The sequence below is a fragment of the Saimiri boliviensis genome, chromosome 2 (assembly GCF_048565385.1).
Source record: "Saimiri boliviensis isolate mSaiBol1 chromosome 2, mSaiBol1.pri, whole genome shotgun sequence".
Classification (NCBI taxonomy): Eukaryota; Metazoa; Chordata; class Mammalia; order Primates; family Cebidae; genus Saimiri; species Saimiri boliviensis.
In genome coordinates, this window is record NC_133450.1 from 77,188,379 (window position 1) to 77,214,057 (window position 25,679).

Genomic DNA, 25,679 nt, shown 5'->3' on the forward strand with positions numbered 1-25,679 from the left:
CTTATTAGCAATCTGATCATTTTAAGTCAATTTATCATTACATACTGAACAGAAAGACCTCCAACTGAGTGCTGTCATCTTGAAGAACCATTCTTATTCATGGGCATCTATTTAAAAGTTATGTAGACTGGGATGGCACAGTGGTTCACACCTGCAATCCCAGCACTTTGGGAGGCCAAGGTGGGCAGATCACCTGAGGTCAGAAGTTCGAGACCTGCCTGGCCAACATGGCAAAACTCCATCTCTGTTAAAAACACAAAAATTAGCCTGGCATGGTGGTGTACACCTGTGATCCCAGCTACTCGGGAGGCTGACACAGGAGAATCACTTCAGCCCAGGAGGCAGAGTTTGCAGTGAGCTGAGACCACACCACTGCACTCCAGCCTGGGTGACAGAGCAAGACTCCATCTCAAAAAAAAAAAAAAAGAAGTTATGTAAACTACTGCTTTCTGAGATATTTAAAAGTCGATCATCAATTACCTCCTTCTGCTACTTATTTCTTACTTTTTGTTGAAGGAAAATTGAAAAGGCAATCAGGAGAGTCCATGTCAAAAGGAAAGAAAAGACAACATTAAGCACATGAACTCAAATTCAATTAAATGTATTCACAAGTATGGCATGTATATTTAAAAGAATATACACATTGTTTTACTGAACTAGGATTCTATTGTTCTGGATGAATTGCTAGAATTCTTACCCAAGTTGATAGGAACTAGAGGCTGAGCAGACTTGATATGATATCTAGTAAATAAAGATATTAAAATATCTTAAACATATAGAAGAAAGTAGGTTATGTCCTATATGCAATTTCATCTCAAATTATTTTCTCTTTTAATTGTCTAAAGTTTTTACAATATTATTTTGTTTGGTTAATGGCCTAGGAGTTTAGATCTGCTTGTGGATAGGAAGTCACTGAGATGTTTAGTGGCGAAAGGGCATTGCTACTTGGTAGTAGAATAAAAGAATGATGATGAGTTCATCACCATGAGGGATATTTGTATAGAAAAATCACTTTCGTAAGATAATTTGCTAGCAAAATTATCATTAGAGAGAATTTCTTGTAGCCAGATCAACAGAATAGTATTGTTGAAGACTCTCTAAAACTGTATTCTTTCGTATATAGAAACTTGTCTTTTGTCTAATTAGGTTTGGCTCAACCCATTTGATTTGCTAACAATAGACTGTCAGTGAAACTTTTCTTTTGTATTTTTCTTACGATGTTGTGCAAACATATATATTTTTCTACAACATACTTATAATTATAAAATATGCTTCTTGGGATTGTTTTTGTTTTTGTTTTGAGACTGAGTCTCACTCTGTCCTCCCAACTGGAGTGCAGTGTCATGATCATCTTCCACCTCCTGGGTTCAAGCAGTCTCCTACCTCAGCCTCCTGAGTAGTGGGGACTACAAGCACATGGTACCACACCTGGCTAATTTTTCATATTTTTAGTAGAAATGGGGTTTCACTATGTTAGCCAGGATGGTCTCTATCTCCTGGCCTTGTGATCTACCCGCCTCAGCCTCTCAAAGTGCTGGGATTACAGGCATGAGCTACCACGCCCAGCCCTATAATGTATACTTCTATGCATACAAATATATACTTAGCATTTCCTTACTTCTGTTGATAAAGATACAACAAATTAAATAAATAGGGTAACAGTTTGGTGGAGAATAAAATTTCAAGGTAAATCTCAACCTGTTTCTACCACAGCCTACCTTCCTGTGGGTCATCTTGAATGGTGGGTTTGAATTTAGAATGAATTGGCTGTCACCAATCGTTTTGAGATGTTTATAAAATCTGCACACTCTTTTGGTTAACTGACATCTATCTGGTCTTCACTGGGTAGAGGTAACAGAGCTAAGACTAGAATTTACCAGTCTTGGTAGTTGTTGCTTTCTGTTCTTGACCGATTATCCGGGAGGAAGCAAATCTTGATCTTTCACATTCCTGTTTGTTAACAAACACTACATATTCAGCTTATCTCTAGTTTTCTGTAAGTTCTCTGGTCTAATTACTTTAGCTTTTTGCCTCATTCCATGCTTAGAATTAAAAACTTTAAGTTGGTTGTGTAAACTGACATTGCACAATTTCTTCTAATTCACAAAATAAACTCTCTATAATCTTACCTGGTTATCTATTATAAATTTTGCCAAAGGTAAAACAAACATCTTAAAAACTGCTTGAGTCTAATGCTTAGTCTCCTCACGCATTTTAGGACAATCTAATTTTATTGCAAACTATTTTTCACACAAAATCTGAACTGCTATTTCTCGCTCAAGAACCTCCAGTTGTTCCTTCATCTATAGACCCTGCGTTTACTTTTGATAAAAAGGCAGCATTTTGTTGGCTCTAATTAGGTTTGGCTCAACCCATTTGATTTGCTAACAATAGACTAATTGTCAGTGAAACTTGTCTTTTGTCTGTCACTCTGTCCCCTCCTCCATTTTCTAGCTTAGTGTAGTGACCAGAACAGGCGCAGCTGACTTGAAATGAATTATTTTGCCTTTCTGAGCCTCCGTTTTTCTCATTTTCAAAACAAAAACAGCAATACACGTATCTTAGGATTGCTGGGCAAAATTGATCCAATTCCTCCAAAAGACTCAGCACTCAATACATGTGAATGTCCTTGCCCTCAGAGAAGGATCTTGTAGGAAATTACACCAGCAAAGCAAAGTCATTGGAAAGCAGTAAGTCACCTCTTCATCTGAGTTTTACATCCAGGCTTTGACACAGAGTAGATGGTGGTAGTGGTGGTGGTGGTTTTTTAACTAGTCAAGTGCAGCAGTGAGAAGTGGGGAAAGAGTAGATCATGGAGTTCAAGTTGTAGCTGATTGCAAACAATCCGCAGGACTCACAGCCTGTTTTACCTTTCACCCATGATATATGTTTTAAAAAATCACTCTCCCAAACAATTTTCAAAAACTTAAAGAAGAAAGCCCACATTCACTGGGAATGGTAGCTCACACCTGCAATCGCAGCACTTTGGGAGGCCGAGGTGGACGGATCACCTGAGGTTGGGAGTTCGAGACCAGCCTGACCAACATGGAGAAGCCCCATCTCTACTGAAAATACAAAATTAGCCGGGCATGGTGGCATGCACCTTTAATCCCAGCTACACAGGAGGTTGAGGCAGGAGAATTGCTTGAACCTGGGAGGGGAAGGTTGCAGTGAGCCGAGATCACACTATTGCTCTCCAGCCTGGGTAACAAGAGTGAAACTCTGTCTCAAAGAAAAAAAAAAAAAAAAAAGAAACTCAACATTGAAGCTTGAAGAAAATTCTTTAAATTTGTACCCTCATTTAAGATTAACCTCTAGCTTAATATTGTATTAATGATAAATTCATTCTCAAAGCGTTTTGCACTTTTTCTTTATAATGTTTATCACGATTATAATGCCTTGATCCCTGGTATTATTAGCTCTATCTTGAAGGGAGGAACTGTGTCTGTCTTGGCAACCTCTATGTCTCCAGTTGACATACAATAGGTGATCTTAATAAACATTTGAAGACTCAGTGATGGAGTGCAGTAGTCTGTGTTTCTATTAAAGCAGTGCTTCTGAAAGGCTGTAGGCGAATCCACTTTAAATCCATTTTTCCTCCCATTGGCTTGTGGTAAAATTATCACCAATGCCTTCTCTCCATTTCAGGCTGCTCTTCATTTGATATTACCTCATTTTAAAAATCTGTTTCTCATTGATCTTCCTTCTGCTCTGTAAATAAATGCTTCAGGGAGATAGGCTAAGGGTGAGAGAAGAAATTTAAAGAAATGCTATTGCTGAATTATTTTACTAAGGCAAAATCTTTTCACATGTGAAAAGTTCTTACATTTTTGTGTAATAATGTTAGGTTTTCACTTGTTGGAATTTCATTTAAAAATGTGCACTGGGCCGGGCGCGGTGGCTCAAGCCTGTAATCCCAGCACTTTGGGAGGCCAAGGCGGGTGGATCACGAGGTCAAGAGATCGAGACCATCCTGGTCAACATAGTGAAACCCCGTCTCTACTAAACATACAAAAAATTAGCTGGGCATGGTGGCGCGTGCCTGTAATCCCAGCTACTCAGGAGGCCGAGACAGGAGAATTGCCTGAGCCCAGGAGGTGGAGGTTGCGGTGAGCCGAGATCGCGCCATTGCACTCCAGCCTGGGTAACAAGAGCGAAACTCCATCTCAAAAAAATAAAAATAAAAAATGTGCACTGAAGGCCAGGCGTGGTGGCTCACGCCTGTAATCCAGGCACTTTGGAGGCCAAGGTGGGCGGATCACCTGAGGTTGGGAGTTCAAGACCAGCCTGACCAACATGGTGAAACCCCATCTTAAAAAAAAAAAAAAAAAAAAAATGTGCACTGATACCTCCTCAGGACACTCCGTCAGTGGCTCAAAATATTTTTCTAAAAAAGCAAAAACTGTATTTTTTGCCTACATTCATTTTAGCTTCTTTCTAATTCTAAGAAAAAAAGTATTTGCTGCAACTATACGTCACATTTTTTACCCATTCTTTAACTAAAAATGTTTTGTAAAACTCTGTCTTCAAATCTGTCAGTAGAAAAGGAGAAAGGATTTAATATTTCAATAAAACTAGGGACTTGGAATGGAAAAAATGTACCATGAGTTTGAATTCTTCAACTGCTTATTTTTCTGGGGGAGGCTTTGGAGGGGGTTGTGGATGGGAGGCCTGACTCTAAGAGTTACTGTGATAGGATCTTTTGACAAAGGCAGCTCTTTTAAAATTGTTTTTCAGGCCCTTATGGGTTGGGATAAGGACCTGTGGGTTGGAACTTAGGCAAACGAAACACTTAAGCTGGGACTTTTTATATTTCCAGGAAATTTTTGAAGAACATGAGAGTCTTTAACTTTGCAAAACACAATTTGAAAAACAATCTTCTACACTTGAATATGGGTGGTTCCCATCTTACCTCATTCTTTAAAACAAGATTTTCAACATACTTACGAATTACTTTAGAGTTTGTGAAGAATGCACATTCCATAGTTATGGAGCTGAGCTCAGATATTGTATGTTAACCTGTAGGCTAGGAGATTCTTATGTGTATGATCAATGAACTATGCTTTGAAAAAGGTTATCTTCAGATAGAAGTGGGCAACTGGGTTTCAACTGACCTCCGCACTTCTCCTGTTTTTCCTTCTCCACTTCCACTCAGTCAGGGGCTCAGTGGAATCTCCTTCTGCTTCTCAACAGAGAGGCAGCCTATTCAGAGAAGGTCCATGACAGGATCTGGTCTTCAATTCATCTTGTCCTCAATCCACACTCTCATCCTACACTCCTTTTTCAGCTCACTTGCTTATGACAGTTTCAGAATGGTTTTCTCTGGCACTTTGTTCCTTTGTCCACAGACTCACCATTAGTATTCCCCTATGTGTTTTGTTCTGCACCTCTGTGAACCACATTGACAATCTCAGAATGCATCTAGAGTGAGGTAATAATGGACACCATATCCGTGAGGCCCAGAAATGGGAACTAGGGTGTTTAGCTTAGAGGGAATGGATGTCTTATGGAAGCTAACCAAGGCTCATTCTGTGCAGTTCTATGAATCCTAAGTACAACAACTGAGTAAAAGTTATGCAAAAGCGGATTTTGGCTGAGGCTCAAGGAAAACTTCCTAATGAAATAGTAGCCTTGCACAGTTATAAAAATCCAGTCACTGTGAGTTCAAATAGAATATAGAGAATTTCTTATAAGGGTTTGGGGAAGGAAAATATTCTATTAGTGAAGATCAGAATTATTAATTTGTTCATTATAAACATTTGTATAGCACCCACAGTGTGGATGGTGCCCCAAACAGTGGTGATACAAAGATAATAAAACTTATTTAATGTTTCGGAGAAGCTCAAAGTCTAACAGAGAATTGTACATTTGAGTAAAAACATTGCAGTGTACTGAGTTGAGTATAATAGTAGAAGAATGCACATACCTGGCATCAATTACAGGCATGTGTGTGAGCAAGCTTCAGAGATTCTAGCTTTCAGACTTTAAGCTGGAAGTCAGACTTTTGTCACACTTTGACACCAAGTACAGTAGCAACAAACTCCCCTCAACCCTTAAGCTTTGCCCAAGCTGCAGATTTTGGAGCAAAATATATATTTGGTTGTTTTAGCACTAAACTGTAAGGTGGTTTGTTGGGAAGCAACAAATAACTGAAACAAGGATGAAATGAATTAATTTATATCAAGATCATAGAACAGTTATCTAGCACATGGTAAGTACTCAACAAGTATTAACCTATGGTTATTGTTTTATTATTACAAATCATTGTTATGAAAGGGGTATTATTTAAAAAGCATTAGTATCAAAATTCATATCAATTTATTTAGCTTTATCATGCCATGAACTGTCTGCTCACATTTCCTGCCATTTCCACATGCTTTTTCTCTTTCTTTTGCCACTTCTACATTGCCCATAGCCACATGGAGTAATCTACAAAGTGCTAAGTATTTTACGTTTTCTATTTACCTTACTTGGACTATTGCTGTACTCTCCTTTCTGGTCAGGCCACTTTCAGACTGTCCCTTCTGATCCATTCACTTACATGGCAGCCAGAGAGGTTTCTGTTTCTTTGTTTTTGTTTTTTTCTTTGCAGTTCAAACCTGACCACATCAGTCACTTACTTAAAATATTTCAATGGTTTTCCACTGTTCTTAGGATATAGCCTTCAGCCATAATTATGGCTTCAAACCCTATATGGTTGTCTCTCCGCTCACTCTCTCCCTGCTGAGTCTTACCGCCTTTACTCACTGCATTCCAACTAGCCCGGTCTGCCTGTACCTCCTCTCCTTTCTGCGTTGGGGTCCTGGAACACACTCTTCTCTCTTTGAAAAGCCTGTTTATTGAGTTAACTCCTCCTTGGCCTTTAGACATCACTTTAAATTTTCCTTTCTCATGGAAGATCCTGAGCTCCGTAGCACTTCATCAATGGTATAGAAATAATAATTTTTATTACTATCATATAATTATTTGTTTAATGTCTGCCTCTACAAGGGCAGGGATGATTTCATCACAGCTACTTTCCCACCACCCTAGCACATAGGTGGCAGATGAGTATCAAATCAACTCATTTCAGTGGGTCGTGCTTAGGTTCGTAATGTGTGTATATGTGTGTGTGTATATATATATATATACATACATATATATATATATATATATATATATATAAGATATATAAAATATATGTATGGTTATGGACCACTTAATAGCGGGGATATGCTCTGAGAAGTGCGTTATTAGGTAGTTCTGTTGCTGTGCAAACATCATGGCATGTACTTAACACAAACCCAGATGGTATAGCCTACTACACTCCAGAGCTATATGGGATAGCCTATTGCTCTTAGGCTACAAAACTATACAACATGTCACTGTTCTGAATACTGTAGGCAATTGTAATACAATGATAAGTATTTGTATGTCTACACATAGGAAAGTACAGTAAAAATGTGATATAAAAGATATAAAAAAGATATACCTGTTTAGGGCACTTACCATGATTGGATCTAGGAGGGTGAGTCAGTGAGTGAATGGTAAGTAAATGTGAAAGCCAGGAAATTACTGAACACTACTGTAGATTTTATAAACTACCATACACTTAGGCTACATTAAATTTACACAAAATTTTTTCTTTCTTCAGTAATAAACTAATCTCAGCTCAATGTAAATTTTTTTACTTTATATAAAAACTAAAATTTTTTCAACTTTTTTACTCTTTTGCAATAACAAATCTTAAAACACAAATATTGTACTCCTGTATAAAAATATTTTCTTTCCTTATATCTTTATTCTATAAGCTTTTTTCTACTTTTACATTTTTTAATTTTGTCAGCTTTAATTTTATTTATAAGCTTTTTCATTACAAAGGAAGACACAAATATCCACATTAGTGTAGGCCTACACAGCATCAGGATTGTCAACATCACTGTCTTCCACTGCCACGTCTTGTCCCACTGGATGAGCTTCAAGGGCAGATGACACATGAAGATGTCATCTCCTATGTCAGCAATGCTTTCTGAAGTATCTCCTGGATGACTTGCCTAAGGCTATTTTACACTTACTTTTTTTAATTGTTTGTTGTTTTGGTAAGTAGAAGTAAACACAAAATAATCAATGCAAATAATTATATGGGGTTAGAAAAAAAACATTTTTAAAAACCAGAAACTGTGCTAAATGTTCCACGCATTTTATTGCATTTAGTCATCACAATAGTCTTGGCAGAAAAGCACTTTTAACTTAGGCACAGCAAAGTCACCAATCTCATAAGGAGCAAGTTGGCATTTGAACTCAGTGACTCTAGGTCTGCACTATGAGAGTAACCTTCAGAATCTGTGGGAATTCAGGCGAAGATAACAGTGGCCTGCCCTAAGACAAGAGTAGAGGGTTTGAGAACTGGACAGATTTGAGGGCTATTAAGGAAATAGGAATGAAAGGACTTGATGATTGGCTTAAAGGAGAGAGAGAGAGAGAGAGAGAGAGAGAGAGAGAGAGAGAGAGAGCATCAGGCAGGACACTTTGCAGTGCAAGGAATAGAAGCTCAAGATTAGCCTGGACAACTGAATGAGACCCTGTCTCTACAAAAAAATTTAAAAGGAAAATTAGCTGGCCTAGGGACACAGGTCTGTGGTTCAAGCTAGTTGGGAGGCGGAGGCAGGAGGATCGCTTGAGCTCAGGAGTTGGAGGCTGCAATGAGCTATGATCATCACTGCACTCCAGCCTGGGTGACAAAGGGAGACTGTCTCCAAAAACAAAACAAAAATCACATAAACTAGAGGCAAGGCTGTTAAAAGGGAAGTTTTGGGGAACTCCAAGGTGTCGCTAAGGACCATTCTCAGCATGCTGGCAGTTAGCCTCAGAATATGTGTTACACTTTCTGGTGTCACAAGCAGACTCTCCGAGCCCTTCCAAAACTTTCTACATGCAGTGCAGCATCCTGCACCATTAGGGACCTTACACACATGCGTGTGGCCACCCTAGCGCATCTCCGCCTGCAGTTGGCCTCCCTCGGTGTCTAGGGGTAAGCGTGCCGGCGGCCGGCAGTTGGGGAAGGGAGAGGCCCTCTGAGCCCCTGGCAGGGGTCAGAGCGATGAGCCTAAGGAGTTCTGCATCCAAGATACGTGGAGAGTGGTGTGGATGGGGGCCACAAGGTCTGCATGGGAATGTCCCCTTGGTTTCAAGACACCACCCCTTACAGGGAAGGGTGCTGTCAGAGGAGCGCTAGGGAGTCCTTCTGCTACATCCACCCCGTGGCTTCCCCAAACCTCGCTTGCCATCTCCCACTCCCAGCAGTTTTCTTCAAGTCTCCGCAGCCAGGTGAAGTCATATGCCCTGGCCGCAGATGCAGAGGGTTCTGGGAAAGCAAGTGTCACCTTTTCTGCTTATGCAGTGGAAGACAGTGAAAAAGTAGGGATGAAGTATGAGATGGTTGTTGGGAAGGCAGCCAACTAGATCTGGCACAAAAAGTCAAGGGTAACACCGAGAAGTTTCTTTAAAAATTAACAAAAAATCACACCTACCATGTGGCCTAGACATTCACCTTCAGCAAATTCAACCAAGAGAAATGAAATCATGTGTACATACTAAGGCTTGGACATAAAATAGCAGTTTTATTTGTAATAGCCAAAAGCTAGAAATGACCCACATGGTCATCAACAGGCAAATGAATAAACAAATTACATTACATCCATATAATGGTATGCTACATGCTAATAAAAAGGAATGGAGGAATTAATACATCAACATGGATAAATCTCAAAATAATTGTGCTTAGTGAAAAAAAAACAGACAAAAAGGTACATGCTATATGATTCCATTTATATGAAATTCTGAAAACTGCTGATCAATCTATACTACAGAAAAGCAAATCACTAAATATGTGCCATTTATTGTGGTCTATAATTTATGCCTCGGTAAAGCTGTTTAAAACAAAACAAATCAAAATGTTGCCGAGGTGTTTGTTATTTGGGCAACTGGTGATTCACTGAAAGGAACACAGGTTGAGAGGAAGACAAGTTCTGTTTGGACATACAGTGCTGAGTTTGAATAGAACCATAGAACATCCAAATAGAGAAGTCAATGAGTTTTGAATACTAGAGTCTCTTTAAGGAGAAGTATTTGGGCTAGAGCTGCTATTTTACAACTGATGTATGCATATGAAATTTTATAACAACCATTAAGGTTGAATGGTGAAGACAGAGCCAGACTGCAGTAGATTGAGGGAGAAGCAAAGAAATGTAGAGAGAAAAATAGGCAACTCTTTTGGCAAGTTTGGCTCTTTTAGATAAAAGAAAAATCAAGCAATTGCTGGAGAAGTGTCTGAGCTGAGGGGAGGGGATATATATTTGATTTTTAATATGGAAGATAATTGAGTTGTATTTAACGTCTGAGTATAAAACTCCAGAGGAAAGGTAGATATTGATACAGGAGAGATAAGAGGTAACTGATGTCACTAAGTGCATTAATATGTAAGAAAGATTGGGATCCAGAGTGTTCTTCTACTGGAATCAAAAGGAGCAAGAGACATGTACCCAGGAGTTGGTGGCAGGTGAGACAGCTGTGCTCATTGGGAGAGCACCTGCTGCTGACTTGAATTTTTTTTTTTTTTTAAAAAAAGAGAGAATAGTACAATTATTATTCTATTCTTATAAATATATATATTCAATATATTCATTATGAGTCCCCATGTACTTGAAAATGTTCTCATTTTCCCTGCCTCAGCAATTATCAGCTGATGGCCCATCTTACTTCATCTCTATCCTACTCTCCAACTCCCCTAACCAGATGACTTTGAAGCAAATCTTAGACTCTTTTTAAACAGAAATATAATTACTATGCCATTATTCAAACTAAATAAAAATTAACATTAATTCCTTAATATCCTTCATTATTCAGTTGTAGAACCAGATTATTGACCCTGCCTGGTCAATATGACCCTCATATAGGGTCATAGGTAGGGTCTTTTGGAAGAAAGGAACGAATAAAGGTTTGTGCTGAAATGCATACCTGGCTTCTTACTGTACTACTATCATGCATGTCTTCCCAGTTGAGACCTGAGCACAAAGTAGAACCACAGTTATAGCCCTGGGTAGCCAAAATGCTCAAGTCCTAGAGCATGAACTGTGGCAAATCCAGACATAGGAGCTGAAGCCTCAGCAGAATTTAATTAATCCATTTATTCATTTAATATTTCCTAAGTACCTACTCTGCATCAGGCGCTGTTCAAGATACTGGGCACACAGAAATAAGCAAATTAGACATGGTCCCTGGGTCATGGCTATTCCAGTCAATTGCAGTGGGCTCCCTTTACCCTTTATAGAGAATCTATCCCTCCCTCCCTTCTTTAGTTCACCTAACATAACACTGCTCTCTCTTCCAATCTGTATTTGTTGTTAAAACAATATTATACATTGGAGGAATTTTTTAAGAAAAAATTCATCTCAAAGTAGCTAAATCTTCTCATAATTGTTTATATTTTTCCACGTATTCTTCTAGTGTTTATTCATGAATTAAAATTGGAAGTTGGCTGTAATCTCAACACTTTGGGAGGCTGAGGTGGGCAGATCACTTGATGTGAGGAGTTTGAGACCAGCCTGGTTAAAATTAGGCACCTGTAGTCCCAGCTACTTGGGAGGCTGAGGCGAGAGAATCGCTTGAACCCAGGAGGCAGAAGTTGCAGTGAGCCATGATCACACCACTGCACTCCCACCTGGGTGACACAGTGAGACACCATCTCAAAAAAAAAAAAAAAAAAAAAAAAATTGGTAGCAACCTAAATGTCCATCATTATGGAATCACTGAATTCATACAACCATTAAAAATGAAGTAGATCTGTGTATATGTGCATATTATAAATATATATACTCAAAGTTTGCCTAAGTCAGGGGATCTGAAGCTTTAGCATCACCTGGAGGGCTTGTGGATGGGCTTCGCAATCAGTAGGTCTATGGCAGTCCATGGCGGGACCTTAGACCTTGCAATTCTATTGAGTTCCCAGGGATGCCAGTGATGTTCACTGAGGGACTATACTTTAAGAACCACAGCCTGATCATTTAATCCTGCTAAAGCAAAGACAAGTTGTGAAGTCTCTACAGGTGCTTTGTGCTGTTCAAGTGTAGTGTTCCAAAACAAATGGCTATTTATGAGGCCGTTAGTAAGTACAAAAGTTGATCAGTAGCAGACTTTGAGGTAGAGCAAAAGGTACTGAGCTCTGCTTAATAATAGAGCGGGAGGACGTTTGAGTTCTGGGGGAAATTAAGGGAGGAAAAAAGTAGAAATGGGGAAGAAAAATGACTAGAAACAAGTGGACAAAAGGACTTTGGAGTATACTGAAATATTCAAAATTAAATTATTTGCTTTCCTGTTCTGCAATGAAGCCATTCAGTTGTCTCCAAGTATTTTGATATTGCTTAGTCAATAGTGTTTTTGGGGAATGGAGATCAGAGTTGTCCAACATGTGGTGACGTGGTACAGAACAGAAGAAATACATACAGAAGATGAGACCAAGAGAGCAAGGATCAATAATTCAGCAAAAGCAGGATGTCAGAAGAAGTGACTAGGAGAAATGAAAGCCCAAAGAGTCCCTGAGGAAGGAGAGAGATGAGAGATGGTGCTCAGATGCACTTTTACTTGCTATTATGAAAATGAGTGTGCCCATAATGCTGGAGGACTTGGCAATACTATTGGCTGATATTCAGCTAGGGACTGATATTGAGCATAGACAGCAAGGTCAAGTGTGACAACACTGGTATGTTGCAAATAATGGGGGGTAGAGTCATGATTGTAGCAAAGCATTGAGACAGATTGTAATTAAGAGACCATGAATCCCCGTCCCGATTCCTGTGGTGAGTTTAAGCTGCTAGAGTTTTGTCAGAAAGAATAATTCCCACAATACCAGCAAGGATTTCCTGGTCAGTATCTGTGTAGTTCCATTCAATAGGAAACATTATCTTTAGGAACAATCTGTACCTTAATGCCACATGGCATTGGTGTCCAAACAGAATGTAAGGAGAAACACCAATGGTAACATTGCTCTCTTTGGCTGATAATAAATTAGCACAGTCTCTGAAGCCAACAACTGTTTCACATTCTAAAAAATATTACTTTGTGATGCATAAAATTTGCTTTTCCACTAGCAATGCAAAGACTCATTCTTTTGTGGAAGAAAGAGTACAGATGCTCTTCCATGTGGAGTAGGGTTACATCCTAATCTATCCATCATGAGTAGAGAATATTCTAAGTCGAAAATGCATCTAATATACCTGACCTATTGAACACCATAGTTTAGCCCAGCCTGCCTTACATGTGCTCAAAACACTTACATTAGCCTACGGTTGAGCATAATCATCTAACACAAAGCCTGTTTTATAATAAAGTCTTGAATATCCCATGGAAGAGTATAATACTGATTATTGCTAGCCCAGGAAAAGATCAAAATTCAAAACTCAAAGGATGGTTTCTGCTGAATGCCTATTGCTTTTGCACTCTCATAAAATTGAAAAGTCTTATGTTGAACCATCATGGGTTGGGACCATCTGTACGAGGACTGTTCCTACAGTGCATCCCATGGGGCTGGGTAGCTTCACATATGCTCCCACGGCACCCTGTGTGTCATTCAGTCACAGCACCTATTATATCATATTTAATGTCTGATCATTTGTCTTTTTCCTCCAGTGGACTGTAGGCAGCTTAAAGTTGGGGACTGTGTCTCTTTTTAGGCACTAGAACATTTTACAATCTCATAAGAGGAACTTTGTAAAATAAGTGCATCAAGGTTGTATGTATCTTGCAGTAGCCAAAGAAAGCAATATTATGCCTCAAAGTCCTTCTCTATAAAATGACATAGTTGAGACCAGGGGCAGTGGCTCACGCCTGTAATCCCAGCACTTTGGGAGGCTGAGGCGGCAGATCAAGAGATCAGGAGATTGAGACTATCCTAGCCAACATGGTGACACCCCGTCTGTACTAAAATACAAAAAATTAGCTGGGAATGGTGCTATGCACCAAGTAGTCTCGGGTATTTGGGAGGCTGAGGCAGGAGAGTTGCTTGAACCCAGGAGGCGGATGTTGCAGTGAGCCAAGATCACACCACTGCACTCCAGCCTGGCGACAGAGCAAGGATCCATCACAAAAAAAAAAAAAAATGACAGCATTGAACTGCATGATTGCCAAGATCTATAGATGTGAAAGGCATGCTTTATCTCAGATATTTGATATATTCAAATAATTTAGAAGTTCCTGAAGTTTTCCCAAGAATCCATCCACTGTTGATTCAAGTACTTTATTAACAGAGGACAGAATCAGATCCTACAGATCAGTCTCCATTAGAAGCACTAGAAAATTCCAAGACTATCAGAGATGAAGGGATGGAGATTCGTTTGGGAGTCTGCAGGTTCATCTTTAATAATAAATCACCCTAAATGAAAAGCCAGAAACAAAAGGTTGCATATGATATTATTCCATTTACATGAAATATAGGAAATAGGTAAATCTGTGGAGACAGAAGCAGTTTGGTGGTTGCCAGGGTCTGAGGGGAGAGGAATGGAGAGTGACTGCCTAAAGGATAGGGGGTCTTCCTCAGGGGTGATGAAAATGGTCAGGAGTGAGATAGTGATGATGGTTGCAAAACATTGTGAATGTGCTAAATGCTGCTGAATTCTACACCTCAAAATGGTTAATTTTATTAGCCAGGCACAGTGGTGCATACCTGTAGTCCTAGCTACTTGGGAGGCTGAGGCAGGAGGATCACTTGAGCCCAGTAGGTTGAGGCTGTAGTGAACCATGACCACGCCACTGCACTCCAGCCTGGATGACAGAGCAAGACCCTGTCTCCAAAAAAATGTTAATATTATGTTATGTGAATTTCACCTCAATTAAAAAAAAAACATCACTGACAGCCCTGAGCTGGGTCAAGATTTATACCAAACTTCATTCTCTAAAATTCCAAATAGTATAGTGTTAACTGACTGCAGAAACTTGATGAAGAGTCTACTTACGTATCTTATTTGTATTGGGTCTATAGTTCCAACAGTCTGTTTTTCAAAGGGCTTTAAATTAGTAATATTCATCATTGTCATAATAATAGCTAACATTTATTGTCTGTACTATGTTCTAGATACTCTACTAATCTTTCTGTGGGTGTTAATTCATTTGATTCTCATAGTAACCTTATGAGATTGGTACTATTACCATTCTCATTTCACAGTAACCCAAGTTTACCCACCAGAGCAGTAAATGGCAGGCTGAATTCGAAACTCTAATCTCACTGATTGAAAGCCTGTGCCTCTTGTTAATAATGCCAAGGACAGCCGGGCGCGGTAGCTCACGCCTGTAATCCCAGCACTTTGGGAGGCCAAGGCGGGTGGATCACAAGGTCGAGAGATCGAGACCATCCTGGTCAACACGGTGAAACCTCGTCTCTACTAAAAATACAAAAAATTAGCCGGGCATGGTGGCGCGTGCCTGTAATCCCAGCTACTCAGGAGGCTGAGGCAGGAGAATTGCCTGAACCCAGGAGGCGGAGGTTGTGGTGAGCCGAGATCACGCCATTGCACTCCAGCCTGGGTAACAAGAGCAAAACTCCGTCTCAAAAAAATAATAATAATAATGCCAAGGCCGCAAATGACACAGTTCATGGTAGTACATGCAACTGATTTAAAGAGACCTTGTTTGATAAAATAAGCAAGCTTTTTACATATTTTTCTAATTGCAGAAATATACCTGTCTAGTTTTCAGGTGAATGACTGCAATGATGGGGTCTTGCTGGTGAATAGCAACCTTGGTGGAGGAGAAGCCAAGCAGACTTGACCCAATTAAAGGGGTCAGAGTCAGAGTGAGCATTGTAAGCTTTCAGCGTCTAGAGAAATTCCGTGAGAAATCTGCTGACACCTTCTTTAAGCAGACTTTCTCATGGTACAGATGCTATGCACCCAGGTCTCTGTGTTCCTTCTCAGAGGTTTTATCTCTAGAAAGGATAGGAGGTACAGTCTTCACAAAGGAGTCCTTGCAGGATCAGCTATGTGAGCATTACAGTGTTAAAGGATTTTTGGCTAATTTGGTCACTCTGGCAAAATGTCTTATGAAAAAATATTGTGAGCAAAGCCAATATTGATAATTGAAATGTCAAGCTAGGCTTCATGTATTCACTTATCCTGTTTTATACTCTAAAGTATCCTAAGGCATATATCCTGTTTTTATTTTAGTATGATGCAACTCTTGGATATCAGTGCCCTGTCAACAATCTAGATCATTATATCAGGTGATGTGACCGTATGGCATAAGTTCTGGTCCTGGGCTTCCATCCGTCAGCTTTTGAATAGTATGCTCTTTCAAGGTGGCCTTTCCTCATTCAGAATCAATACTCCACATCTTTAAATCTTGACATACCACATCTTCTGAAACAGGTTAGGATGCCTGAAACTGATCTGCAGATATTATGCAACATGCATTTCTTATGTTCAGCTGCCTCTGTTGGCCAGAGTTTCTGCCTAGGTTAGGGACAATATTTAAGGAGCACATAGTCTCACTAGTTGGGACCCTTCTTTTTGTTGTTGTTGTTGTTGTTGAGAGAGGGTCTTACTCTGCTACCCAGTCAGGAGTGCAATGGTACGAACACAGCTTACTGCAGCCTCAACCTCCCGGGCTCAAGTGAATCCTCCCACCTCAGCCTCCCAAGTAGTTGGGACTACAGGTGTTCACCACCATGCCTGGCTAATTTTTTTTTTGGTATTTTTTTGTAGATATGAGGTTTCACCATATTGCCCTGGCTGGTCTTGAACTCCTGGGCTCAAGCTATCCTTCTGCGTCAGCCTCCCAATGTGGTAGGATTACAGATGTGAGCCACCATTGCCTGTCAAAGAGCCCTTCTTAAATCTCAGATTTTAATCATTCAAGAGGCAGTATCAGAGGATATGATTGTGACCTCCATAAACCAGGTGATCCCTCCACATCTTATCTAATACTCCCTGACCTGTAGAATTGAAACACAACAGGGCTCTGCCAGATAGAGTGCAGTGCCCTCGCCAGGGGCTGAATTTATTTTGTGTTTTAGTTAGCAAAAAGCATCACTCAATGAGCTTCAGAATTGCTTTACAACTGCCTGCTTGGCATATCCGCTTAGATGTCTTAGGCCAGCTCAAACTTAGTATGTTCAACACCGAGTACTGGATTTACTACCTTCCTCCCAAACTTTTCCAATCTCAGTAAATGGCTCCATGGTTCACCCGTTGCTTAGGCTAAAAACCTAGGGGTGATTTTGAATCTTCTCTTTCTCTCACATCCAAAGCATCATCATATTTTTCTGATTGCAAAAATGTGCCTGTCTAGTTTTCAAGTGAATGAGTGCAATGACGGGGTCTTGCTGGTGAACAGCAACCTTGGTGGAGGAGAAGCCAAACAGACTTGACCCGGTTAAAGGAGACAAAGTCAGAGAGAGCCTCTTGTCTCTATTTACAAAATGTTTCCCGATCCTGAGAGCTCCTATCCTCTCTTACTGTGGCTACTCTGACAGCCTTCCTGCTACTCTCCCTGCTCTCTTATGTCATTATTAAATCAGAGGCCAGAGTCATCTTTATAAAACATAAAGCAGATCATGTCATTCTCCTGCTCAAATCCTCCAGTGACTTCTCATCACATTTACAAGATATTCACAACTATGAAATATAGCCAATGAGGCTCTCCATACCTTTGTGACCTCACAAGTACTGCTTTTTTCCTGAGTCTCTTCCAACTTGACTGGCCCTCTTGCTGTTCTTCAAACTCTTCAAGCTCATTTCCATCTCAGGCCCATCACACCTGCTGTTCTTACACCTGCAACATCACTCTTCCACAGATGTTTTCATGGCTCACCACCTTACTTTTTTCAGGGCTCTATTTAAATGTTACATTTTCAGAGAGGCCATCCCTGTCCACCTTATCTAAAATAGACCCCCCTACATTTCCTATCCCTTTACCATATTTTATTTTTATTCCTAGCATATAGAACTTCTGATATATTTAAGTATGTGTTCAATAAATGAATGACTTCCCAATAGGGCTAGAAAGTGAATTTTCACCACCTAATGTGCAACTTTATAAAAGCATAGCATCTTTTCCCTCTGAATACGTTCCTTCAAAACATACTTTCCTCTGGCAGTAAAGAGATTATCTTAATGCTCTTGAATCCGAGTCCACACTAATCATACCAATATACAATTTCAAGAACACGAAAGTGCCCACAACAAAGATCTCAGAAGAAATCAGAGTAATAGCACTGAATCACAGATTCCCATTGCATGCAAACATCTTTCACCTGCAGCACTGGGATTGCAAAATGTTACATGTGATAAACATCAAAGGCTGTCACAGGGGCCTGGGTGGAGTAGGCAAGGACTTCAGGACTGAGTTACACCACTGAAAGTATTAGGATGTTATCAAATTCTGACCTAGGACCTGACTTCGATGAGAATAAGGGAGCTGAATGCTTCAGTCTTGCTTTATTTCACTCTGTTTCCTAGCACAACAACATAGTAATAAGCCACAGGCCACAGCCAGGACTAGTAGCTCTTTCAGTGCTGCCTGCTTCTGAGTAGGGCATTTACAGGGTGAAAAAATAGAAAAGGAAAAAGTAAATGATTGAGAGATGGAAAAGGGAAAGAGAGTGGCAGAATGGGAAAGGAAAAGCAGGAGAGAAAGAAGGAAATACTTGATGGGCCAGGGCTGAGCAGCAGAGAAGGGTCAGCACGTGAGTGATTCTAGCAGTCACCTCCCTGGTGCTGGTGCTGCAGTCAGGCTTTGGTAACAGGTATGCTGAGAAACAGGAGAGCTTCACACACAGGGCTCTGCCTGATGTGGCCTCTCTTTTGTTTCCTTTCCCTTGTCACTTATTTCTCCTCTCCTTTCTTTATTTCCTCTGCATATTCCTTGTCCCTGTGCGTTCCTCCTGACAAACACCCTATCTTACCATCATTTGCAATGGACACATTTATTGCCTACAAAGGAAACACTAGATGTTCTTGGGCCCTGGGAAAATAGATTAGCAGACATAGGGACATCTATACCTGTGGAGCAGCTTTGCTGAAGCAGTGACTGCTCTTCTCTAATCCCAGCTGATTGGGACATCCAAAATCGTTTCCTCATACTGGAATCGGGTTGCAAATTTGACACAAGGACCTTTTCCCTGGAGGCTTAGTTCCCTTTTCTGTCCCAGACAGATCAGTTTGATATGGAAGGCGGGCAGGGAAGTGCTGGGAAGGGAAGGGTGGATCCCTGTGCCCACGGACCTGGGTGAGAACAGGCACTCCTGCCTTCGTGCTCAAATGTTGCATTTCCCAAGACCACCCTGGTCCACTATAGCTTCAGCCTATGCCTTTAAAACCCCCTGAGACCATAGCAATCAGGCACACAAGTGGCTGGACGTCGAGAGGAACACATCGACAGAGGAAGACACAAGCAGCTGGAGTTTGAGAGGACATCGAGGGTGGAAGAGCACGGCAAGTGGGCGGGCCGTGGACTGGTGGAACCAGGAGGAGTTTGGCCTGGTAGTTGGAGGAGGGCCCAGGCCCGGGCCACCGAGCTGCCTGACTCCAGGGGAAACCATCTCACTTCTGGCTCCCCCATTTGCTGAGAGCTGCTTCCATTCCGTAAAACCTTGCACTCATTCTCCAAGCCCACATGTGATCCAGTTCTTCCGGTACACCAAAGCAAGAACTCGGGGATACTGAAAGCCCTCTGTCTTTGCCATAGGCAGGGATCTAATTGAGCTAACACAAGCTGCCTATGGACGGCTAAGCTAAAAGAGCACATGGTAATGGATGCCCACTGGGGCTTCAGCTGTAAACATTCACCCCTAGACACTACCTTGGGGTCAGAGCCCCACAGCCTGTCCATCTGTATGCTCCCCTAGAGGTTTGAGCAGCGGGGCACTGAAGAAGCGGGCCATCCCCCCATCACATGCCCTGCAAGGAGGACAGAGGAACTTTTCCCGTTTCACCTTCACTAGGTTTGTGATTATTTTCTATGCCAGGGCATTTCTGAGTAATGCATCCTTTAGGAGGCCTTGCCCAGGACCTAACAGCCTGTGAGCTCCAAGCTAAACTATGAAGTGTGTTAGTCTCGCCAACAGGAAGGAGTTGTTCTCTTATGCACAAGTTCTTTTGCTTGCTATATTCAAATTCCAGCTCTCCTGCTTTCTGTCTATGTAGGGATTTTGTGTAAGCTAATTATCATACCATAAGTCTCAGTTTCTCCTGGGGAAAAAAAAAAAAAAGACAGTAGCTTTTACCTCAAGAGTACTTGTTAAGGTTGAATGAAATGTTTTCTGTAAAGGGCTCAGCACTGTTTCTGGAACAATCTGTGTAAGCTGTTATTATTACTACTTGGTAAGAGGTCATTGTGAACAGCCTCTTGTCGTTCATTCTTGATCACCAGGGGCTGTAGTTTCTATTATTTATTTTAGAGACCGTAATCAGTTCAAAGCCTGTGAATTACGACCTGTTAGAGTTTGGCACGGCTGGGAATCTGCAGACCCTGCGGTCAGCTGGCAAGTGAATGGCCTGCCTATTACAAGTCAGTGTGAAGAAGCGGTGCAGGTCAGCCAGAAGCGACAAGACCAGGATGGCTACAGTTGTCTCCCTTAAGAGTTCTCCCAACTCTGATTGAGGATGGACTGGAGAAGAGGCGGAGATTTTATAAGCAGGTGTATTTTCCAGTTGACTTTGATATCGATGGGTCTTTTGAGATTAAAACACTACATGTTAGTATTGGTACCCTTCTCTGTATCTCCAAAAGAATTTTAAAGTTCTATTTTATTATCAATAATTTCTTATTTCCCTCAATATTTATCTTATACTACGTTCTACCCCCAGGACCTGGATGACACAGGGCCTAGATCGTTTGGCAAGGGAGTATTGAGTTGATATCATTGTCCATGTGAAGATTCCAGCTATCCTTTAAATGGATGGAATTTATGTTCTCGTGGGTATACCCTGTTCTGTTTTGGAGTCAGTGATGGGTCTCTGACAGCTTTCAGAAAGCTTACATACCACCAGGTTAGTCCTGGGCCTCATTTCTCACATTCCCCTTGACTATTTTAGGCTCTTCCTAACCTTCCAACCTCATTTACACAGGCCCCAGAGCAGGGGGCAGTGGTTTCTCCTACCCCATTTTTAGAGAATGAGCAGACACTTTATTGCAAAATAGGCCTGAGAATCTCCAAGTCACATAGATTAAAAACCATGTCACATGCACATAGATGAACAGAAACTAGGAAATATTTTTCTTATGTTAGAAAGTTAAGTTGGTGGGTGATTTTTTTTTCTTTTTTATTTTGCTAGTATTGCTCTGATGTTATTTATACAAACATTTAAAACTCTTTAGGAAAAAAATTCTGTCATCTGTAATACATGCTTCTTGTCCTGGTATTTTTTGGAGCAGGAATGTTTTCAGAGATGGTATCTCTGCTGGTTTTAGTTATTTAACTAGTACTTGTTATTTTCCCTCTGAGACTGGTGATATAAGTCTTGCTTATCATTGGAAGCCTTAGGGAAACTTGATGGCGCACCAAGGTTAACAAGAGTTATACATTCACAGCTTGAGCTTCACAAATTTTTATTCCAAAAACCAGGTCCTGCTGATGAAGAGAACTCCTGCTGGTTCAGAAAGGACATTCCAGAAAGAATGTTAGGTTTGGGAAGCTGTGGATATGAGTCACTGACACGAAAAATCTAGATAGCTTGTTCACAAAGATTTCTAAAGACAGACTGAAAAAACATTGAGGTGTTTCTTTTTAAATATTAAAAATAGAGATGAGGTTTCACCATGTTAGCCAGGCTGGTCTAGAACTCCTGGCCTCAAGTGATCTGCCAGCGTAGGCCACCCAAAGTGATGGGATTACAGGCATGAGCCACCATGCTTGGCCAGAAAACACTGAGTTTTGAAGAAGATTTTTCAATTTCAGATTGGATAGCACTTCTAAATGAAGGGGGACTATCAAAGATTTATAGTTTTTACTGTCATAAGACAGCATCCTCTAGAGAAAGATTGAGATGTGGAATAGTTCATGAAGATGACGTGTTAGGCCAGGCATGGTGGCTCATGCCTGTAATCCCAGCGCTTTGAGAAGTCGAGGATGGCAGATCACTTGAGCTCAGGAGTTTGAAACCAGCCTGGGCAATATTGCAAAACCCTATTTTTACAAAAAATACAAAAATTAACCTAGTGGGGTGGTGTGAGCCTGTAGTTCTGGCTACTGGAGGCTGAGGCAGGGGGATCACTTGGGCCTAGGAGGTTGCAATGAGCCACGATGATGCCACTGCCCTCCAGCCTGGTTGACAGAATGAGAGCCTGTCTAAAAAAGAAAACAATCTGAAGGACATCATAGTAAATCTCGGAAGTTATTTCCTGTTTTTAGCTGGAATGGTCTCAAGACTTCACTGCCATAAAAAGGAATGTCATGTCTAATTTTTAGCTGGTTCTCCAAGACCATTTATGCATTTAAGCATTCTTTTCAACTCGCTCTTACCTAGATTATTCACAAGACAGCTAATTATGAAGTTGATCTTACCATTCAAAACTCATTTTTTGATGTTATTGTCTTCTGTTTTCATTTTACTTACATGCATCTAATATTCTCAAAGGAGCTAGGGAGTTTTCCATTTAAATCAACCGTTTAATTACCTGGCTTCCTCCTCCTTCTGGTAAATGTCTGTCAGCTCTAAAGGCAGCCTCATTTGTTCATTCAAAAAACACTGTTGTGTAATTTCTCAAGAAGTGTAAACACTTAGAAAGGAAATAATTACATAAATAATTACACACAGTACACAAATAATTTCAGGCAGGATATGGCACAAGAAGCTGGAGGAATTTTGAGGAGGATCTGTTTCATCCAGGAAATGCAGAAAATGATTTTCAATATAAAAAGGGACATACTAAGTAGGAAAAAGACTGTGTGAACAAAGTCAGGGAAGGGGGAAAGCACAGAATACATTTGGGACAGGCAGTGAGCCATCACTGAAGTTTGTAGACTAAAGTGCATGCTCAGAGTTTCCATTTGGAATAGCAATAATAAATGTGTTCTCAGGGCTTGCTATGTGCTAGGCAGTGTTCCAGGCACTGGGAATGCTGAGCAATGGGCAAAACAAAATCCTTGCCTTCCTGGAGTTTATATTTGAGATGAAAATGACAGTCAATAAACAAAGAAGATAAATATACAGCATTTTGGATGATGATAAGTACTGTGGGGAAAAGATGAAAAGGAGAGGGAATGTGTATGTTTGCATGCTGTTTTCTTTTTTTAAAATTTCAATAGCTTTGTGGGGTATAAGTGGTTTTTTATTACATGAATGAATTGTATAGTGGTGAAGCCTGGGATTTTAGTGCGCACATCACCCGAGTAGTGTACATTATACCCGATATATAGTTTTTTAAATCTTTCAGCCCCTCTTCCATCTTCCTCCTTTTGAGTCTCCCCCATCCATTAAATCACTGTGTATTGCACAGTATTGATGCTACTTTAAAGAAAGTGGTCAGGAAAGGCCTCACTTCAAGGTCACACTTAAGAAAAGGCCTGAAGTGAGGGCTGGAGTCATGTGAATTAACTGGGGAATGAGAGTTCCTGCCAGTGGAAGCAGCGAGGCCAAGGGATCTCAAGATGAGCGTGTGCTTAGAATGGTGAGGGAACAGCAAGGAGTGAGTGAAGAGTAGGAATTAAGGCCAGAGGTGTGGTAGGGGCTTAATCATAGGGGCCTCAGCAGGCACTCTAAAGACTTGGGCTTTTACTCTGAGATGGGACGCTCCATTGGAGCGCCTTGGAAGAAAGGATTGGTAGATTATCTGCTCCAGAGATTCTGTCTTAATCAGTCTAAGAGGGGCCTGAGCATTCTAGCTTTAAAAGTGCCACAGATTGAGAACCACTCCTCTAGCGCTTGCAATGTATTCTCACATTCATTGCCTCAACTTGAAACTCTCAACAACCCCATGCATTGTGCAGATGAGAAAACTGAGATGCATTGAAGCCTAAGTGACTTTTGAGGGCACATGACCTAAAATGAATATAGAGAAAATTTAAACCCAAGTTATCAAGTCTTAGTCTAGTAGTGCTCTTTCCATCATTACACTTACATTATGAATGGAATCTTTTTTCTTTTTTCTTATCAGTTTGCCACTAGTTTACAGGAATTTTGGTGGATTCATCTTATGTGCTGAAAATATAGAGATATTATCTCTAATAATTTTTGATTCATACAAACTTTATTCAGGTTTGATTCCATGGTCTGTCACCCTAACCATCCCCTTGTCATTAGATCATGTACTCTCCTGAAAATAATGAGAGATATATGCTCCAGTTCAGCTGTGTTCTGGCCTCACTATTTGCCCAAAATTTGCTTTTCAGTTTCACCTTCAGCACTGGCCTTTGGAAAGTCGAATTGTCTTTTTTCTATTTCACCTTCTGGCAAGTCTAATCTTGATATGAGCTTCCCATCAGGTGATCTCACCTGATTGTATTTAATCAGCATAACTGTGTAAATTATAAGAACAAAGTATGTTAGAGTTAGTGTTAATATATGAATATGCACTTTCAAATATAGGTAAGCATTTTGGATGTATTTCCTCATGTTGAAATTCTATTAATGGCTTAATATAAACCTCAGGAATAATGGTAATTTTGAAAATTGTTAATTTTATGCAAATATGTAGAACTTTCAAGTAGTTAAATAGGAAAATAATTGAAAATTAATATAATTATACAAAAGATGGGCTACATAAATTTAGGAAGAAAATTACATCTTTTTGAACCACCAATATACATACAACATAATTAACAATAAAAGGCATGCAGAAATAAACACATATTAAAAATTAAAACTTTAAATGAGAGTAACAATCTTACTCTGAAAATATCCACAAAATATGGATATTCAGTGTGCATCTGAAAATATCCACAAAGCATCTGCTTCAAGCACAGTGCAGACTTCAGTTTCTAGGGGGTTTAGTGAAATAGAATCATGTTAATTGGCCAAATCTTCAAGTCTAGCAGTTGAAGAGCAGGTAAGACTTAGTTCCTGTTAGAAAGGAAGGAAGCTTAATAACAGACAATGACATCATTATCAGAAGTATCCTCTACTAGGTGAGCTAGCCAAAAATAATCTTGCTCTTCATCTGACTTTGGTTAATAGTAGGCTTTCATATTTAAAATCGCAATGTGCAGTATTATGACTATAGGAACACTGATAAAGCTAAGAAATTGTTCCTGTATTATTTCAAACTTCTGAAGTTTGATTCCTGCTAAATAAGAAATCATGTTTAACCTCCTTCATGGTATATATTTTTATGGATATGTTATTAGTATATGTTCTAAAATTATATGAGATTCCTAAAATTCTTATATGTCTTGGTATATGTTATTATCCAGTTATAGTTAGTATGTTTAATTATTGTAAGCCAGAAATAACCAAATTTCCTCATCAATTGTGTCTTCAATTATGACCATTTTAAGTCTTGTTTCCAGTTAATTGCTTAATTCTGATGCATTTTCTGAAAGCTGCTAATAAGCAAGTAAAATCCTGGAGTATTGTGTCTTTAAGGAAGCTCATGATAAGGATGGAAAGGACCCTGAGAAGCACTCTTGAATACAGGGTTCTGATAACCTTAGGATCATATCTTCTGGACTGGGTAAGAATTCCTAGAACTGTCATGAAGAGACTGACTGATTAATA